Source organism: Carassius auratus, unplaced genomic scaffold, assembly GCF_003368295.1.
Source record: "Carassius auratus strain Wakin unplaced genomic scaffold, ASM336829v1 scaf_tig00035439, whole genome shotgun sequence".
NCBI lineage: Eukaryota > Metazoa > Chordata > Actinopteri > Cypriniformes > Cyprinidae > Carassius > Carassius auratus.
In genome coordinates this window covers 1,488-13,166 of record NW_020526230.1, presented here as the reverse complement: position 1 = coordinate 13,166, position 11,679 = coordinate 1,488, and the positions used below count along the sequence as shown (strand labels likewise).

At 41.1% G+C, this 11,679-nt stretch overlaps 1 pseudogene; it reads right to left on the bottom strand.

Annotated features, from left to right (window-relative positions):
- Positions 1-938: 938 nt before the first annotated feature.
- On the bottom strand, positions 939-10,992 carry LOC113081983 (bromo adjacent homology domain-containing 1 protein-like; annotated as a pseudogene).
- Between the last annotated feature and the right edge of the window lie 687 nt (positions 10,993-11,679).

The following is an 11,679-nucleotide window of genomic DNA, read 5'->3' as shown; positions in this document are numbered from 1 at the left end:
ACACACACTCTCTATCACACACACACACACACACACACACACTCTCTCTATCACACACAAACACACACACACACACTCTCTATCACACACACACACACACACACTCTCTATCACACACACACACACACACACACACACTCTCTATCACACACACACAATCACACACACACTCGTGCACACACACACACACACACATACTCTCTCTATCACACACACACACACACACACACACACAAACACTCTCTCTCTATCACACACACACGCACACACACACACTATCACACACACACTCTCTCTATCACACACACACACACACACACACACACACTCTCTCTCTATCACACATACACACACACACACACACTCTCTCTCTATCACACATACACACACACACACACACACACACACACACACGCACACAAACACACACACACACACACACACACACGCACACAAACACACACACACACACACACACACACGCACACAAACACACACACACACACACACACACACGTTACTGAAGACTGCCATCTTCTGGACACAGAGAGCAAAGCTAAACTGAAGCTCACTATAATGAGATTTTACTCAAAATGATGAACATGAATGAGGATAAATGTGAATGTCTGAGACTCAGCTGGACATTTTTCACTAAAATAGACATGAAACACAACAAACTACTTGAGTTCAGGCATTAACTAAAACCATTTAAAAAATAATGAAAATGTATATATATATATATAATTTGAGTTTAAGTTAGAGTTTAAGATGATGTTAAAAAATATCTCAAACTAAAACTGAAATAAAAATGGAAAATTGTAAAGCTACAAAGTTACATGAAATATTAAAATAACATGTAGCTTATAGCTTTAAAAATAAGTTTTGATACCATGAGAATCAGCAAACAGACTCAACGCTTTCACAAAAGACTTCAGTTTATATTTTATAAATACTTTTCATTGAACAATAATCAGCAGGAATCCAATGCCGTAAAAAAAAAAAAAGTGAAAGAGGTACAAAATAGGTACTTCTCCTTTACTCTCTGAAATCAAACAAAAGAGACACGCAGACCTAAAACAAAAACAAAATAAAAACAAAGGGACAAAAAACATCAGAATGAGACAAACAAACAAAAAATAAATAAAAAGAAAGAAAAATACAAAACAAACGCAGATTTCAGAAGGGAACAGTATTTGTGAAGTAATGGTCGATCAGGAAACTCCACGGATCACTTTCTCTGGAAAGATCTGGAATATTTCTGAAAGGGTTAAAATCCTCTATATATCATAAATCATAGATCAATCTGTCTATAATAGCCATCAACACTACAGAGGATTGACGATTAAACAATCAGTCAATAAAACAAATCACAAAACGTCAGAGAAACAAACAAAATACAGATGAAACTGAACTGCAGATCAAACCTGGAGTGAGATCACATCCACGTCCAGCAGTGTTTCAGGTTCATTTACTGAGTTTACAGCTCGTTAGCAGGGTGTTTAATCACTTTCACTCATGACCTCGTCTGAGCATCACTGAAGAGCTCATTAACACTAAACTAAATTAATATTACATCTACTGCACTTATTGAGCACAAGATTGCAACAGCACTTCAAAACACTGTAGAGGACTCAAAATATAGATATATGCTTATACTTCATTTAAAATTATTTCTTTAAATACAATTACAAGTCTCAAAAGTATGATAAACTTCACGAGCTCGGCCTGGAGTTACGATACGATACGATACGATACGTACATGTCCTCAGAATTCACTTCTGAATCCAGATCATAAATCAGAGAAAAGGACAGGAATTTAAATAGATTTGTTGTCTCAAAAATAGTCCTAAAAATATATTGCATATTCCAGATTAATAAAATACCTCCTTTTTGTTCAGAAGAAATCGAAAGCAGAAAGACGATGCTGTTCTCAAACGTAAAAACCATCGCTTCAATAAGAATATGAATTATTTTTAGAGTTTCTTCTGTAATCGCTGGAAAGATCTGAACAAGTTAAATTAATCATAACTAGTAAAGTGAAGCTGATTCTGGAAATGTTTAATGAATATAATACATCTGTACCGGATCTTGTAGACTCATAATCGACTGTAATCCATATATTTTGCATCTAATATTTGCTCATCTAACCACACATTTATATTAAGGTGCTACGAAACAGCTGTGTCCGTCTCTCATCAACAGCAGGTGAAAACTAGATTAAACTCATAATAAAATGAAACTAGCATATAATGGTCTCTAGAAGAGTTATGAACTTTAAAAGCATGTGTTTAGTTCTTGATGTCAAACACTAGAGTATTTCTAAGCACAGGAATGTTTTTCACTTAGAAAATGAATTAAAGCTCTGCATCTAAAGAACAAGACAGAAATGACAGGGGACGTAATAGTGCAATTTCTCTGGGGGGGGCTAGAAGCGTCCTCAAATAAATATTAAAATATATCTGTGCATTCTACAGGATCTGAAGCTAAGAGCTCAATTCATACATAAAAAACACAGATCTCCGTAAAGATCACATGAAACTCTTCAACTGTTCTGATTCATTGATTAGCTGGCCGTGTTTAACCCTGAAGGTCCTTTGGTTAGTTTGGTCAGAGGAGTGGGATGTTAAAGAAAGAGGCAAAGAAGACGACTGATAATCAAACACATGAAGAACATCAGATGAGCATCTTCTCCAGATCACATGAACCGCCCTTAAAGAGACAGTTCACCCTAAAATGAAACGAAAGGATAGAAACAGTAGTTCAGTTCCCAGTATTCTTCAAAATAGCTTCTTTTGTGCTTAGCAGAGGAAAGGAACTCATACAGGTCTGGAACGACATGCGGGAGAGAAAATGATGACAGGATTATCTTTTTTGGGCGAACTGTGCCTTTAAGACCCATTCACACCTATTCATCTGTGTCGTGGTGGATATTAAAGCAGGTTCTTCACAACGATGCCATAGAAGAACCATTTTTGTTTCCACAAAGAAACATTCATTCAAAGGTTCTTGCCTTTTTATAATCTGAACCTTCTTTCGCGACAAAGAAGCTTTTGTGCAAGTTTCTTAAGATGTTAAAGACTTTTTTCCATTTAGACAAAAAGGTTCTTCTGTGGCATCGTGAAGCACCTTTGTTTTTAAGAGTGATGTTTTATGAAAGCATCAGTGTTCTGGATCCTTCAGAGATCCTCCCATCATCCCTCAGCAGTGTGACAGTCCAGTGTGCATGACAAGGAGTTGAAGAGAACCACCAAACCTTCAGTCTCTGAAGGAGAGATGAAGAAGGCAGATTATCGAATGGCTCTGAATGCTGACCGGACGCTGGTGTCTCCACTGGACACACACTAACGCTTTCACTGCAGGTTCTTGAGGATGCGGCCGTAGCGGAAGTCATAGACGTGCCGGCACAGATACACCAGCTGCGGGTCGATGCCGTCGGGCACATGATGTTGGGCGGGGCCAGTGCTGTCGGAGGGGCGGGGCACCAGTCGGTGGGCGGGGCCAGCACTGTCAGAGGGGTGGGGCACCAGTGGGGCGTGGTCGGACACGCCCTCCGAGCGGCGCTTCACCAAGGCACAAAATCTGCAACATCACAAGTGATTATGAGACACGTGCGTGAGGAACGCATCTGAGCGGCGGCGCGACACTTACCTACAGTACTGTGCTAGCGGCAGGACGAAGCATCGCTCCTCGATACAGGCCACGCTGTTCTCATCCTGATGACGAGAGGCGAAGATCTCGTTCTGAAAGAAGACATGTGACACGTTTACTCCAGAAATATCCCCCTGCGTGATGAGTTACGTCATCAGATTACTTTTTTCCAACTAACTAGTAAAGTAATGGAAATATAGGAGTCACATTGTTTTCTCATGTATTGACTGACAGCTCTCTGGTTGCCATGTTGAGAGAAATCAGGAGCGAGTGTGAATATGATGTTACTGTAGATCTAGACTAAATGTCACTCGCACAGATTCAGTATTCCTCAAAAAAAGAACAGTGAAATGCAAACTCAGAATATGAAGCAAACCGGTGCCCTCTTCTGTACAGACAGGAATTTACATTTGCTTCATCCTGAGGCTAGTGTTAATTCTGTAAACGAAAACTATGACAAAAAATGTTCACAGGTCAGCTTTTTTTCCCCATGACTAATATGAGATGACAAATAAGGTCAATAAACAATAACTGACTTCATCAACATGCAATATAAAAAAAAATAAAAAAATAAAATAAAATAATAAAAAAATAATAATATTTATTTATTATTTATTAATGATAAATAAATTTGTGTGATAAAAAAAATAAATAAAATTATATTTTTCGCCCCCAAAAAAGGAGAAAATATTATTGCGAACTGTTGTTCACGCCTCTACTACACGAGTGTTTATGTGCACGCTTCCCAGATATCAAGAGCTCAATCCCCAAATCAGAGCTTCTCTGTGAAAATTATATTCGCTTATTATATTATATATATTGTTATACAGATCACAAATTATATTATAGTCACTTTCACTTTTTTCACTTTATATGTGAAAGGGCTTTTACATTTGCCAAAAATACAACTTTTCATTTAAAACAAATATTAAAAACAAACAAGCAAGCCGAGGACAGATGAGAAAATGTAAAGCAAAAGTAACGTAATGCATTACTTTCAATAAAAAGTAACTAAGTAATGCAATGCAAAAAAATTAACTTTTTTTTGTTTTTTTTTAAGCTAACGTGTTTCCTGGGAATCAAACCCACAACCTTACGCTGCTAACGCAATACTCTACCACTGGAGCCACAGGAACACTTTTTAGGGAGTAACGCAATTCTGTAATGCATTACATTTAAAAGAAAGTTTCCCAAACCAACACTGCTGCAGGACTGAAGTATGTTCAGGTCACATGATACCAGCAGTGGCTCACCTCGCAGTGCATGCTGGGATCTCTGCCGCCCTGCGTGTGCTCTGGCCGATAGTACCAAAACAGACTCATCATCAGCTCTCCTGAAACACAACCCATGAGGAATCAGCAGAGACAATTAAAGCTCCAACAAGACTCGAGCAAGTTCTTGAGCAGTAGAAAACTCCAGAACAGAAACTCCAACAAAACTGAATGTCTTTCCTCTAAAAACACATCAAATCACACTTCATTTCATCCCGTGACTGAACTGTTCAATCAGATTCAGACTTCACATCACTAGCTTTGAGTGGTCTGACAGAGTGCACATGATTTGCGAGTGAATGGTCACCTGTTCTGGGGTCTTCCCATAGAGCTGAGATCTTGGCCACGTAAGGGAGGGATTTCTTGCGGGGTCCGGATCGTAAGAGCACAGTGTCTCGTACCCGGATCACCTCTCCGTCCCGCTCCACTCCTTCATAACACTGACGGAGAACTGTCTCGTCATCACCCTGCAGAAGAACAGCCATTACAGGTCAGACTCACAACACATGCACTTCAGATCTGAACTGCTCAATGATCGCTCACCGCAATAAACACCTCCTTCTCTGTCGGGTCTCCGACCGCACGCCATCCGTTCGTGGCCTTCTTCTGCTGTTTGGCACTTGCTGGACTAGTTGTAGGTTGTTTCTGGGATGATATGCTGTGGCTCATAGTGAGCGAGTCATTGGATGGCTGGGTGTTCTGAGGGCATTCTGTGGCCACCTTTAGCCTGACTTCCGTCTTCCTGCGGTCAGACATCGTGGACAGAAGGGAGGCCGGGGAGGTCGCTCGGGGCATGCTGGGACATCCGGAGCGCGGCAGGACCTGGGGAACGAGGAGCGGGCGACTGTGCTCCTCTTCTACAACAGCACAATCAAACACCTCCATGAGTACTTAAAACATGCACCTCAATTTTAAAGTCACGTTAAAAATAATAATATATATTTTTATTAAACAGTGGTTTACTGAATAAACTATGGCTCTGTCTTTAAATTAAAAGCCTGTCAACCAGCTGTGGTTTATGGTGCTGTTGAGGGAAGAGATTTGAAGTGCTTCATTTTTTTAATACAAAATAATGGATATTTTAGTCAGAATTACAAAAAAAAAAGCTTGCATGCTGTCAGGATGAGCCTTCGTGCGAACTATAAACTTCGTATTTACGATATGGTGAGATGGAAGGCATGATAATGACATCATGTCGTTTAAGTCACGTGGGTGTGAGCAAGATTACAATGTAACATTCCTAACAAATATTCACCACAATTTTTAAACTCTACTTCTACAAAATGACAAATAAGGATGTGTTTTTTTTCTGTTTAGGTTGTATAAATTAAATTACTACATATTCTGGTAATTGAGAATTGAATGGTATTTTATACATGCAACTTAGCTACTGTATATGAAAAAATATATTAATTTTACCAAATTACCAACAATACAGAAGCTGCATCCTTCGATGATTCCCCTCAACTCAGAAACTCAAGGTTTCCCACTCGTAAGTACCACTTTATAGTAACATTCTTGTGCTTTCAACTTAACATGCTAGTAACTTGCTAATCATGCTAGCGACATGCTAGTCACTTGCTAATCATGCTAGTGACATGCTAGTCACTTTCTAGTTATGCTAACGACAAGCTAGTTAATTGTTAGTCATGCTAACAACATGGTAGTAGCATGCTAATCATGCTAGCAACATGCTAGTAAACTGCTAATCATGTTAACAACATGCTAGCTACTTGCTAATCATGCTAGCAACATGCTAGTCACTTGCGAATCATGCTAGTGACATGCTAATCACTTTCTAGTTATGCTAGCGACAAGCTAGTTAATTGTTAGTCATGCTAACAACATGGTAGTAGCATGCTAATCATGCTAGCAACATGCTAGTAAAACTGCTAATCATGTTAACAACATGCTAGCTACTTGCTAATCATGCTAGCAACATGCTAGTCACTTGGTAATCATGCTAGTGACATGCTAGTCACTTTCTAGTTATGCTAGCGAGAAGCTAGTTAATTGTTAGTCATGCTAACAACATGGTAGTAGCATGCTAATCATGCTAGCAACATGCTAGTAAGTAGCTAATCATGTTAACAACATGCTAGCTACTTGCTAATCATGCTAACAACATGCTAGTCACTTGCGAATCATGCTAGCAACATGCTAATCACTCGCTAATCATGCTATCAATATGCTAATCATGCCAGTAATTTGGATTGTGCGGTTTTCCTGAACTTGTTTAAAAAGGTGCTGCAGAATAACACTTCTAGTGTCTGCACTGCCTAGTAATTACTTGTGTATGTGGTGTAAATGCTGTTGCATCACAAATCTCTATCTCGGAAGTGTATCGTAACATTATGCTGGTCATATCATGCAGCAACTAGGGTTCCAAAGGGGTGGAACATTTTCAGTAAATTTACATAATCTTTCAAAAAAATCCCTGGAAAATTTAGTGGAAAATGTCCACCTTTTTGAAGCCCTGGCAGCAATACCATCACAGAGTCGTCATCCTCACCTGTTTGATTGGATGGCAGCAGGTCCTGCTAGCGACCGGCTGCACGGCGCTGAAGGTGTATCCACTGACCCGACAGGCCTCGCAGCAGCAGGGCGACCCCACTGACCCGCAGAAGGCAGGGTGTGTGATACCTGAGGAGGCCAGCAGCTGGACCCGGAGAGGCCGTGTGGGCAGAAGGGCAGTGTCTGAGCACTCAGACTGGTCATCCCGGGATGAGCGATGTGGACGTAGTAGCTGGAGTAGCATGGATCAGCACACAGGCAGGATGGGCGCTGAGGGTCAGGGCTGGATGCGCTGGAACCAGGCACTCGTGCTTGACCACCGGGTGCTCCTCGCCCTCGCCGTATGCCTTCTGCCCGAGGAAGAGCGCCAGCCGGTGGCAATACTCCACGATCCCTCCGGCGGACAGCAGTGGTACGGACTCAGCTCTGCTTCCACCGGCTCCTCCTTCACTAGCTTCACAGGATGATATCCCAGATGCCATGGTATCCTGCTTTAGCTAAGCAGTGACTTTCTGGAGTCAGTTTCGACTCAAAGCTCCTGCTTTTGCACACTTCGCAGGCTCCTTCCAGTTCAGGCTGCTTCCAGCCGTGTTTCAGGGACCTCTGCGCTTTGGGTTTGTGCTTCCCTGCCGCGCAGACGGTCTTGCTGTCTGTTCTGATCCTGTGCTTGTTTGTGGTGGTTGAGCTGGTGAGCTTCAGCAGTGCCAGCGGCGTTGAGTCCAGCCAAGCGTCTGGGAGCGGGAGCATACAAACTCGCTTCAGCGTTGTGCGTCTTATCAGTCCAGGCTTTCTTCATCTGCTTGGGCTTTTCGGCTCTTTTCAAGCCGGTCTTTGTTTGCTCTGTAGTGGACGAACCACTGCCTTGTTTCTTTGTGAGTTTGGCAGCTGGTGGCCCGTCGGTTTTCTCGAGCAGAAGACTGTTGAGCGCCTCGGCGTTGAGCGACGCTAGTCTACGTTTCCGTGGCTCCTGAGCTGAAGGTTTATCAATAACTGTGAGTTGTTCCTGCGATGACTCCCTGCTGTTTTCTGCTTTTTTGAAGGGTTTTGGTTTCTTTTTGTGCCCTGGAACTCTGTTGGGATCCTCCTCACTCACATTGGTCTCATCATCTAAGCGAGTGAGCAGAACATGGCAACTCAACGCCTCGCCTCTTCCTCGTAACGGGTAGAGCTTCCGATGGCCCTCACTCACAGCATTGGACTTTGTTTTCTTGGTCTTAGTTTCATTCATTTTCATTGAATGTTTTGCCAAACATTGACTCTCCTGACCGCTGGTCTTGATTTTCTTCACCATGTCTTTCTTGGCCTTGCCTTCTCGCAATGAGTGCGCAGGCCAGGCTCCACCCACAGTTTCACCATGTGACCAGCCCTCTTGATGGCCACGCCCCTCACCTGGACACTGGCTGAGGAAAGCTTTTTTCCGTGCATGGGTCATCACATGCTTCCTGAGAAGAGCTACGGGATAAAGAGGATCTCCAGTTAATATTACAATAACCATGAACAAGAGAGGAATCACCGCTTTTATTAAGAACAGGGTTTCAGCAGGTTTCAAGTAAGTTTAAGATCATTTAAGACCATGGAAAAGATATTTAAGGAATAAATTGAACGGTAAACAATCTAAATAAAGATATTGTATTAGTAACACTTCAAAGTTGTAAAGTAATATTTCTAGCTTGAATACCACTGCACTCAACAACTTAATGCAGAAAAAACTGCAAAAAAGTGCTGTTCTTCAAACATCTAAACATCCTTAAATTAAGATGAAGCACAACGAAGAGATGAAGTTTTGTTTTCTGACAAACAGATCAAATATTAAAGCTGCGGTAGGTAACTTTTGACGCTCTAGCGGTTAATAAACAGAACTGCTTGTGTCTTGTGGAAGAACATCGTAGCCGGAACTACTTCTCTCTGTTTATGTCTATGAAGAATCACAAAGGTACTGGGTTACTCCGCCGCGGTACCCCGAAGCAATCTAAAATAGTCCGAATATAAACACTTATTATAGGTGCACCCTAGTGATTCAGGACAAGCTAAAAACAAATGGCAATAGGACACTGGGAGGAGCCAGAGGAGCTTGATTTATACACAGATTATCTGTCTCATATTCTACTGTCAGGACATAATGATGTTTATTTATTGAAAGTTTATTTTCGGACCTCACTAGCAGATATTTGTTTGTTTTAAGCATAAACTTACTCAAGTTTGTTTAATTTCTCAGAAAACAAAACTACATGTCTTCATTGGCATCTCCAGTAAATGTATTTTGATTTAAGGATGTTTAGATATTTATACTGAAAAACAAAGACAGAAATACTGAGGAAGATGTTCGTTTGTGCAGTGAGTGCAACATTGAATGCCACGACTTTAGGAGTTTAAGTCCTTAATCTGTGGAAGACCTGCAGAAACTGATTACATTAAACATTGTTTTCTGGGGACTGAACAATATGTACAATAAATCTTAAGTTAGTAAACATTAAATTACTGCAGCTGTTTGCTCTTTTATAATGTCACACAGCACTAACATTTAAAGAACAGTTTGCACTGAAAAATGACGTAAATTCTTTCACTCCAAACTAGTTTCATCATATTTCGTGACTAGTCGTGACTGATATCAGGTGCAACATTTCTACAAATAATTCTGCAAGAAATTTTAACTTGAGCATGAGCTGCGTTTTCCCTGTTTCTGAAGGTTCTGTAAATTGAATCATATTCTGCTGTAGTCGTACAATACTATGGAATCTGGCACATGCAACTAAAGTTAGTTTTACTGTAAAATAACAAAAATAATTTATTTCAGAAGAATAAAGCTCAAAATTCAGCAAGAATATGAATTCGTGTAGGTGTCTTTAATGCATGAAACAACAGAGCAACCCATTCAGGGTTCGAACCTACAACCTTTCAGTTACACCACATCTACATAACTGGACTTCAAACGGGATTAGTGACACCTGGTGATCTGTCACAAATGTTACACTGAAGTTCTCGTCTGTGTTGTTGTCGGGCCACTTGAAGTTCTTACGGTCGTGACGTCACGCTCGTTAGTTCGTGACGTTGTCGCGGTGTTTGTTGTTTATTAGAACACGGGAGGCCTAACGTCAGCCTTCGGCAGAAATAACGCCCTTCCTCAACAACAAACAACAAGAGCGTCTGTGGCGTTACAACGCGAGCGCTGCTATCAAGTTCTAGCTCGCGATTTAAAGCGCCCGTGATCTAACGCGTCCGCGCAGCACGGTATGGGGTGTGTTAACGTTAACGGAACTTAGCGCGGAGCGCGTGTTGATCCCCGTGCAGCGCGCGAGCACTCACCAGTAAACACACGGAGGTCCCGGAGGGTGTTCGCCCGGAGCTGCTCGTCTGCTGCTCTGCTGCTTCTCTTCCTGCTTCTGCGCAGAACTTCACACACACATGCTGATCCTCGCAGCCTCCTCATCCAATCAGGAAATCACGAATGTGCATCGCATTCGGCGTCCGAGCGTCAATAATGTGCAGCATGAGCACGCGTTGTAAAGTCATAGAGTCGCGATGCATGATGAAACACCCGTGACACCCGACACACTCGTGAACAGCAGTGCTCTGTCTGTCTATATCATCAGATAACAAACAATATAGCATATACTCTATTATTGCTTTACAGAAGAACATTTGAATATGTTTCTGCTGACCTTATAATATATAGCCCTTTATCAAAAATGACATTGCCCTATATTTATCTATAAAGCTATATATCATTTTCACATATCCTCATTCTCTCAGTTGATAATGTTTAAAACCCTCATAAGAAAATGTGTATATGTTAGAAATATCTATACGGCTATATTTTGTCATAGTATATGTAGCAACCATATGCCAACAATATACATTTAATTTATATACAACTTTATATTTAACAAAATAAAATCAGTATATATAGAGAGAGAGAGATACACCTAAAAACATAGTCTACATTTATATGTTACTGTATGAAATTGTTGTTTCATACATTATGTTTTCACTGTTTATGTACTGTACGTACAGTATATGACACTTGTGTTCTGATGGCTGTGAGTACAGTAAGAATACTGTTGGCTTTTGGCAAATATCTAATGTTCCTCATCTGTTTGTGGCTTAAGTATCTGTAAGTGTGTAACTTCTGGAGGGATGCTGGTGTTTCCCGCGGTCTCAGCCGGGTTCTTCAGGTCTCAAGTCCCTCCTTTCTTTATAACAGAATGTTCTCAGAACGTCCGTCTAGTAACATTGACACAATGTTTGT